The sequence below is a fragment of the Semicossyphus pulcher genome, unplaced genomic scaffold, assembly GCF_022749685.1.
Source record: "Semicossyphus pulcher isolate SPU_LCO1_2020_fin unplaced genomic scaffold, fSemPul1.0.p SCAF_20, whole genome shotgun sequence".
NCBI classification, from domain to species: domain Eukaryota; kingdom Metazoa; phylum Chordata; class Actinopteri; order Labriformes; family Labridae; genus Semicossyphus; species Semicossyphus pulcher.
Genome location: NW_027211694.1, coordinates 15,996,349 through 16,004,048, shown reverse-complemented (window position 1 = coordinate 16,004,048; position 7,700 = coordinate 15,996,349).

The window sequence follows — 7,700 nt, the reverse complement described above, 5'->3', positions numbered from 1 at the left end:
ATTAAAAATAAACTTGTCAGAAATAGAAACACTTGGATGTAAACCAGCATGATAAGAACTAACTATAATGACAGAAACCATGTTTGAGAAACATTTATTTGGCGTGTATTTTGAATTTATAGTTCGACTCATGTCCCATCTGTTAACATGGAGGAGGCGGGCTTTATGACCTATACTGCAGCCAGTCAGCAGGGGGCGATAGAGATGTTTTGGCTTCACTCCATCTCATCCATCTTTTTATACAGTCTTAGGTAACAATTCACGCCTACCTCTTTGTCCAAATATGGTCACTTCTGGTTCCAATAAACAAAGATGGCGGACGCCACAATGCGAGACTTGAGGCTTGAAAACAGTTGCGTATAGTGATTACGTAACAGCATGTAAACTGTGAACAAAAACACACAACACCAGTTACAAACAGCTCTTAGCATTACAAGCAGAGCTGTAAAGAAACTTCAAGAATCTTTTTTCTTCTGACACCTCACATCCTTTTTTTCTACATCCCTTTTTTGTATGTTTGTCTCATCTCCTCTTCCAAACAGCGCTCGTCTCTCTCGCTCAACATTTTCTCCCCCTCATCCAATCGCTCTCACATAAAATGTACTGCAGGTGTTCCAATTTACGGCCTTTATGTGTTTGTGTGTGTTTGTTTACGTGGATGTGTGCAGCACTTCTCTGTATCTCTGAGTTGAATACTGCAGCAGCAAAATGCTCACATGCCCAAGGCTACACTTATCACAGCTTCCTGGCCACTCCAACAAGATGCAGCCTGCTCTTTATCCCGAGACAGGGAGGATGCTTTATTCATGTAGTAGGAGAGTCAACCCCCCCACGTACCAGCTGTTCAGGTTTGGACAGTGAGAAAGGTGTAGTGGACTGTGGGTGGCTCCAAAATAGGGGTTGAACGAGAGGATAAACGGAAAGAAAGAAGAACACATTATCGCACAGAGCTGATCCGCAGCGATGTGTAATAGAGGAACGTTATGGATCCAGTCACTTATGGACAGTCAGGATGCTAGTTCAACCGCATCCTCATTCCAAATTCCTCCCATGCTCCGAACTAAAAGTTAACTATGTTGCCTTCACAGTAGAGCAGCAGAATGTGGTCACGCAGATGATTCATTAAATTTGAAGTGTTTCTCACTTTTTTCCAGCAACTCTCTCGCTGCATGTTCTGCATACTGAGTCGCCATTTTCAATTAAGTTCCCCTCAGCGGTCTTAATAAATCAAAGTATAGTCAGGATGAACTAAGAGGATTGGAAAAGTTGTCTGCTTTCTGCTCTGCCTGGAGACTTACATGAAGAACATACAATACATCCTATAGCATTAATGTTGTGCATCTTTCATATTGGTATATGATAAAGCCAGTTATGACTCAACCTGAGATGCAATGTGCTACACTATCCTGATCAAAGTAACCCTACAGGGGATCTGTGTTTAACAGGTGTTTAAGTCACGTACGAGTACGCTCTATGAGCCAGTTCCTTAAAGTGAACGTTGGTTCAGATTTATTAATTTTTTCATGTTTCAGTAATAAAGACAAGACGGAAAAATAGGATGGCTTTACTATTTTTTTGGAAAAAGACTTTTAGATTAAATTGTCACATTTTAATTAAATGAAATGTCTTTTAGTATCTTTTAGGTAAGATCTTTCTGGGTTCGCCATCTTCAGACATTATACTCACATGTCTTGGCTGCTTGACAGCTGTCAAATGACTCTGCTGCATTGATAACCATTTCCTTAAAATTGGCATCATCACTCCGCCTCAGTTGTTGGTTAACTTGTCTGACTTTTACGGCACTTTGTTCCAGACGATAACCGTGTCTCTCCACCTTTCATCCCCCTGGCACTGTTGTTGTGAGTGACGGCTGGCCACGGTCATAAGGGGTACGCTCGCTTTACAAAGTGGTGCCATCTGCTGTTGTGAACATGTATTGGCCTTTAAAAGTCGAGACCCAAAATAAGACGATCCCACTTTTTCAGGGGTATGTCAAGGGAAAAAAACCTGTCTTATATTAGGTATCTTATGAGCACACATTGTTACATTTGGCTGAATAAACAAAGCCGGAAGTGGTACTATATAAAGAGGAATTTAGATGTCACATGATCTGGCCTGCATAAAAAAGAATTCCTTTCACGAGTAAAAAACAATTTAACCTCTTGGAAACAAACTACTACAACTTAGTACAGTCATGCTAGTGGCTTCATGAGGTTTATTTAGACATCGCAATATCTTGCACTAAATGCTAACATTTGATTGCTAAAATGCTAACTTCTGATGACCAGAAAGTAACATGTTCAACTAAATATCGTATTTAGCATGCTGAGGATTAAACACAAAGTCTAGCTAATGTTGATGTGAATGTCACTGGTTTTGCAGGTATTTGATCATTTAAAGCAGAGAGCACATTACATTGTAGCGGTTTGACTATGTGCCAAGGTGCCAGATAGGTTTTCAGCCTAACAATACTGAAGTCAGGGTTTGGGAGTAAGTATTTTCTTAAAAGTCAACCGTACATGGCGCCGGTTTGGTTAGTATAGTCCTCGATGCGGCGGCCCTGGGTTCAACTCCCACCCTTGGCCCTTTGCCGCCTGTCATCTCCTACTCTCTTCCCCTGTTTCCAACACTATCAACTGTCCTCTTTCAATAAAAACTCATGAAAGGCCAAATAAGAATCTTATTATCCAAAATAAAAAATAAGTCGACCGTACAAAGGTCCCATGAATCAGAAAAACGTATCTAGAACCCAAAAGAGACACAACCAAACAACACAGATACTCAACAAACAATAAAGCACAACAAACGAGTAAATTCAACTTAAATGACTTATTATTTCATAAGGGACAGCTTTTTTTTTATATAACGGGAAAAGAAAATTCAAGGAACCATCAAAGTCAGCAGAATCGATCCTCCGAGGACCTTGAATGTCTGTTGCCAATTTCAGGCCAATCCACCCAATAGATGTCGTGCAATTTCATGCGGAACTACCAAAGTCATTAAGATTTTTCATCTGGGAACCATATATGTCTGTTTAAACTTTGTATGACCAAAGTGAGAGACCAAGTCCTGACAAATGGACCCATTGAAGAACCAACATACATGGAACAATAAGGCTAGCACGGTTCAAAATAAAGTTTATATGCAGATGACTCTCACCTGTGAACACCAGTATTTGGTATTACACACAAAAAGACAATTTACCAGCAAGCTTCAACTGACCTCAAACTGTTCGGAATCAAAAGGAGAAGTTTTACTTTTCATGAGAATGTTTTAGACCTAAACCAACAAGTAGTGTGTCTAGACTTATCTAGAGATTTGAGTTAAAGAAATGGAATTCAACAAGCTAAAGAAGCACCAAACAGAGCCCCTTATCCATCCTCACAGGCATAATGAGTCTACTGGCCTACTGGTTGTCAGTACTGGTAACCAAATCCCCACAATTGAGGAAAATTGATGTCTCTCTCTTGACATTTCCCTAAAAATTACTTTGGAAGGGAAAATGGAGTCTTCTGTCTTTCATTTACGGCAGTTAACCAACATGTTTACCCTACACTGGCCTTGAATTTTCAATATGATGTGAGTTGTATTAAAAAATGGGGTTCAATCAGATTCTGACATTGTGAAATGTCACATCAATTTAACTGAATTTATATCTGTAAAAAGATAGATTAAAGTACAAGGACACGGCATCCTGGAATATTCTTTCTACCTTCAGTATGTATGTAGTCTGGGCGTTTCTTTGACCCCATTTAGGTTCCTCTGATCCAGAACAACTTATCTGTCTCCGTCTTAAACACACTCACACACGTTCCTTAACACAGAGGGACACATATACGAACACCAACATAACTAAAACAGACACACCGTTATTGGCCCGAGGACGACTGAGAATTGTGTGGTGGTGATCTACAAGGGCAATTCTCCATTTGGGGTAGCACATTAAACATGCTTTTAAAGAGAGGGTGATAAAATGAAGAAGCTCGGGGAGAGTAGAGATGAATCCTTCCTGACAGACTTTCCCCCGGCCTCTCCAGCTCTCAGTGACTGGGGGTACCGGAGGTACTGAAAATAATAAATAAACAAAGTGCACAAAAGAAGGAATAACAGGGAGGAGTAAATAAAGTGTGCACATGTTAAGAATCAAACTTGCAAAAGGCTTCCAAGAAAAGTGCCATATGACTCAGAGTTCCTGTAAAAGCGTTTCTTGTAAGAGCCACTCATTCATCAAGATTCGATCACCTGAAATTGATTTGCACTTTCTACTTAGTTCACCGCCCATACTATATGATTACCACACTCACAAAGTTGGAAGCATGGAGTGCTGCATGGGTGTGAAAATAAATGTGTTGCTCTTCAGCGTGGGGATCCAAGTTTAAAGTGACTGAAAAGACGAGTAGTCGAGTAGTCGTCACATGATCTAGGTGAAGTCATATACACATTTAAGCAGAGGCAATCAAACATCTATTTTTTTTTAGATGTCTGATTTCCTCTGCTTAAATGTGATTTGTGTCTGTGATTACTACTCGTCCATACTAATCATACTTGTTAAACTTAATAGGAAGCAGCTTGGCGACCATTTTTTACAATGAGTCTGTAGACTGAAGGAATTTTATTATTTTTTGGGCTTTTTGCGTTAATTATATCGGACAGATGAAGGGAGACAGGATGTTCGGGGTGAAGAGAGTCGGGGATGACATGCAGCGTTTTTTCTCTCACAGCACAAGTGCTTCATCCGAGCTCTCTCCAGCCGCCCTGCCCTGCTTGGCTAATGTTAGCTAATGCCTGTGATGATTTGCTGGTTCGCCGGAGTCATGCAGTGCATTTATGTTAGAGCTCGTTGGCTAACCTTAGCATGCTCACTAACGTTATGAATACCTATCTAGCTTGAAAAATAACTTCGCCAGCTACCATAACAAACGGTGTTGATTTTGTAAATTATGTAGCAGAACAAAGCAAATGTGTAAAACTACCAATTGTTTTCTATTAGCCACTTGCATTATCTGCCAAGGCTAAGTTAGCCAGCCAGCTGTAAGCTAGCAACAAGCTACCGTGAGCTTGTCTGCAATCGCAGACAATTTGCCAGTTGATCTGGCTTGCCATGGTGTAGTTATGTTAGAGTTAGTTGGCTAACCTTAGCATGCTCGCAAACGTTACGACAACCAAAATACCATCTGAGTGTATGTCAGTGTTGTCAGTCTAGCTTGACAAATAACTTAGCCACCTAACATGATCTTAACTTAGGTATTATGACAAACAGTGTTGATTTTGGACAACATGATACCGGTAAATGAACACGTCTCGTCAGTGAAAAGTAAACGGAGCCGATGAGTTCCGAGACTGAGCATGCTCAGTTTTGTGTATCTTTGGCAAAAAACCCTGGATTCTCGTTCATGCTTGAGTGTCCGCGCGAGCACGTACAAGAAGGTTGACTGCAGTTCCCTCAACGGCCATCATTCACAGTACTGAGTATTAAAAGAAATTAAAATTAATCTCAAGTTAACATTCATAGTTTAACTATCCACTGACAGAATCGTGCTTCCATTGAATTGCTCTCAGTGATATAAAGCAGTGAGTACAATCACACAACCACGACCATTAAACACTCTCCTCTCCTTCTTAATAACAGCCTCACATTGAATCAAATGTACATGCCTTTTATTATGAACACCACTCATACTGAAACGGATTCAACCCAAAGAAGCCATTTTATTTGCTGTTTATACACGTTTTTCTTCTTAATTCAGCAGGAAAATCTCAGCGTGTCCCCCCCCAGACCATCACAGCTTACAAAATCAAAATACCAATACGAAGCAGGGCAGCGATGCCCTCGCAGCTCAAAATTATACTCTTGAAAAAAAACGAGAAAAAAAAAACAAACGGCGCTTTTTTTCCTGAACACATTTCCAGCCCTGATAACAATACAGGGTGGGCTGTTCCCCCTCTGTGCTGCCTTTTTTATTCTCGCTGCTTTCATCAGAGCTACACAAGCTCTCAGAGGGGAATCAGGGATATTGAAGGGGTGAAAATAGATGTGTGCTTTTAGAACGAATATTTTTTGACATTTATACAAGCAATTTATCAAAGTTTAGAGTTTGTCCCGCAGAATTATACCGTCTATTGACATGCAGAAAACACGTGTTGGCATGAATGCATTGCTTTGTAACATAATTTGTGCCAAACAGTGATGAACTCAAACACTTGACTCTCAGATTTCCCTTTGAAATTTGTGCTGTGAAAAGCTCCAACAGCAGTGTGTATTCTCGCGTTAAGCAGTGTGTATCAGAGCCAAGCAGGCTTTTAGTTTGGCCTTAAGGGTCTGAATGCATATGAGGAGGAAAAAAGGGGGACTGTCGGGGTCAAAAGGGCACAAAAGCTGCTTGGATTAAATTGCAGAGAGTAAATGCAGAAAAGAGAGAAAAAATACATCTATTGAAACATCTTACAATTTCTGGACTGGCTTCGGAACATCCCAAGGACAAGCTTTACGAGACACTATCTGATTGGGGAGCAGACTCGGAAACAACAACGGCTCCTTTGCGGTCAAGAAGGCAGCGACGATAACAAAAACAGGGAGTTTTTTTAAAATGTCATTGGGGCTAACTTTAGCGGTATGAAATTAAGATGTTTCCAGATGCTCCAGTTCAAAATAAGATCAAACTTTTCCTTAGATGTAAGTTTTTGCTACATCCAGAATATATTCTGTCAGCGGAGTGTTGAGAACGAAAAGGACATAAAAAATCGAGGCAAAAGCTCGCCAGTTCCAATGCAAGCGTCCGGAATCCCACATCTTGACAATTCATGTTAAGGACGACAATGTTCTTGCACAGCGGGGTAAGTCAATACATTGTTTTATTTTAAGCTAATGTTTAGTTATGACTCCCTATAACTTTCATCTAATATGTTTAAGCCCATTGCTAGCAAAACGAAATGATCCCACTTTTTCCTTTTGTTTAAATCTCGTCAGGATGTTGCTCGCATATCATGGGCTTGATCCAAACACTGGATCTGGATTAACTTATAATTAATATTCAACCGTTTCGGTTTGCTAACATGCTAACTTAGCCAAGTTAGTTAGCGTCTTAACTTGGAGTTTTTGTTAATATTCGATGGATTAAGCTGCAAGTTCGGTCTTCCACAATTTATAATCCTAGTCCGAAAATCTGCTGTCGGACTTGTAGACACCATACACACACCGTTACGGCATCTGAAAGCTTGACAGGCCTCCCGTGCCTAGTTACGGTTGCTAACGTAGGATTGGACATAGATAAGTGTGGGGCTTAGCGAAGGGTCAGTTGTCTATCAAACAACCACAAGAAACAGCTGGCTAGCTCATTGAATGTTTTAAATGCTGTAATGTTTGATTGTAGATGTTTTACTTTGTGCAAATCTGGCTGCATGGGATGAAGATTTCAAAGTGAATCAACCTGGTTTCTGATTAATTGAAGCCCAAAGTGGCCAGAAAAGAAGAGTAAGAAGTCAGCAGGGGAAAATGACAGGAGACAAATTTAAGGGGTTTTCAGGCTTCAAGTAGAGCCGCGAGATATCAACCTGCAAGATCACCACCAGGGCACCTTTAATGGTCCAGTTAGTCAGACTGACCTGTCTGCCTTACATTTTAAAATGTCATGATTTGGGTAAGCACAAAATCTGCAAATGCAAAGTCAAAATATTAGGGTGAATATGGTCGTCAAAAGCAG